Source organism: Meleagris gallopavo, chromosome Z (assembly GCF_000146605.3).
Source record: "Meleagris gallopavo isolate NT-WF06-2002-E0010 breed Aviagen turkey brand Nicholas breeding stock chromosome Z, Turkey_5.1, whole genome shotgun sequence".
In the NCBI taxonomy this organism is placed as follows: Eukaryota; Metazoa; Chordata; class Aves; order Galliformes; family Phasianidae; genus Meleagris; species Meleagris gallopavo.
This window is the reverse complement of record NC_015041.2, coordinates 36,384,229-36,386,246: the sequence shown is the minus strand read 5'-3', so window position 1 is coordinate 36,386,246 and position 2,018 is coordinate 36,384,229.

The following is a 2,018-nucleotide window of genomic DNA, read 5'->3' as shown; positions in this document are numbered from 1 at the left end:
GGCGGTGCCTCTTGAGGCCAGCGGCGGGAGCAAGGCCCGCGGCGCGGGAGCGCTGCTCGGGAAGCGAAGCGGAGTTTTGGCGTGCGAGTCCGCCGGAGTAAGGCAGAGGGGTAACTTAGAGAGGGATTCTCGGTGGTAATAGTGCGCGCCTGAGGAGAAGGCAAGTTCTCGGTAATCATCGTTATGCGGTCCCTTAGCCCTTTCCTATTCCTTCGAGGAACGAGGGTGAGGAGGAAGAGGGCAGGAGTCCTGCTGCGGTGTGTGGGTGCTGTCTGTACCGAGGGCTGCTTGCTAGAGCCGAAGTCGGGCAGACAATGAGGGCTCACAAGACCCCTCAGCTGCGATCCTTAGGGCACTATTCACCGAGCAGATCACCGAGGTGAGATAGTGGCCAGATGGGAAACAAGAGCAGTCCTTTAGGAAGTTGTTGGATGCTCACAGTAGATCTTCTCTCTCTTTTTCTCACTGGCAGTATGAAACACCTATAGCTGTAAATCAAGTCAGCGGTCCTATGCGAGGACCAGCCACATCTGAAAGCAGGGCGCAAGGTACCTCTGTGCTTGAACCAAACACTGTTTTTGTCGGTTGCAGTGGAGCATTTCCTGCTGGTTGCACTCAGTCCCAAGAGCCTGGAAATAACCAAAACATCTTGTCTCCCTGTGCTCTGTTATTGAGTAGTATGGCTGTGAGATCATAGCTTTAATGTGCAGGGAGCAGAATGGCCTGCAGTCTTTTCTCAGAGCTTAATGCAAGCTTTGCATCAATCCTCTGCTTTCTTCAGAAATTAGTCTCTTTAAGCAATAGCGAACTTAAAAATGTGGATCTCAGGCAGCAAGAACCATCACAACTCTGCAGCATTAAAGTGCAAAGATTTCCTTGTGCTGCAGGTGTGCCCTTTGGTGCCTGTGAGGCAGGCATCAGCCAGCTCTGTGTGGTGTGATATGGTGCAGGATGAGCAACTGGTCGCACTAGAGTGTATCACATTGCCACTCCTCATTCCTTGTATGTGCAGGGGAATGTTGTTCAATGCCACAACTTAAAATGTTTTAAATGTTCCACTTCCAAGAGTAATTCTAAAAATTGAGTTACATTGTGAACTCTTATAGAAATGTCTTTCCCAAAACTGTGCTCCAAAAAGACATGAAAAGTAGGAAGGGCTCAGATTTTCTCTATGACTGGTAGATGCTGAAATTCTACATGTAAATGCAAATCCTGATGTTAGGAAGTGTTAGCTTATGGCCAATTCAGAAACATCCAGCCAAGGAGGAGGAGGTTTCCTGCTCTGCGTTACACTGCACTCTTTCTGCTGCTTTGAAATGCATATATATTTGTAGGTAACTACTCCCTACCTATATATAAAGGAGATATAACTTCACCATACTATTTATTTGCCTTCTTAGATGTGTGCAATTCTTGAAAAAACTTTGTACCTTTAACCCTCGATCAGATCTATATTTGAACTTTATAAGGTAGACAAAACTTCCTAGGAACCTTCCCAGCACTACAATTGTATTAGTGAATGGAAATCAATATTCCAAGTCTGTTGACATATGCACATGGATGCATTTTCAGCAAGACTGATTAGCCTAGATGATGTGCTGCTGGGTTAACCGCAGCGATGCCAGGGCTGTGCCAGCTGGAACATGTTGGGCATCTATGTTTTGGTCATGTCTTAGTTTCAGCAGGGATTAAATTTTCTTTGGAGTGCCAGGTATGATGCTAGGTTTTGATTCTAGGAGAAAAACAATGTTGATGGCACACTGCTGCTTATAGTTGCTGCTAAGCAGTGTTGCACAGAGCCAGGGCCATTCGCAATGAAGGGTCCAAAGAGCTGGAAGGGAGCAGAATTAGGACAGCTGACTTAAACTGGCTAAAGGGATATTCCTCACCGTATGACATCACGCAGAAGGAATTTTGAAGGGTATGAAAGTTCAACTTTCTTACACTACTCGAGGGTCTAGCTGGGCATCTGGCAAGGTAATTGCTTGTGCAGTGCTTCTTGTATACATTCATATATA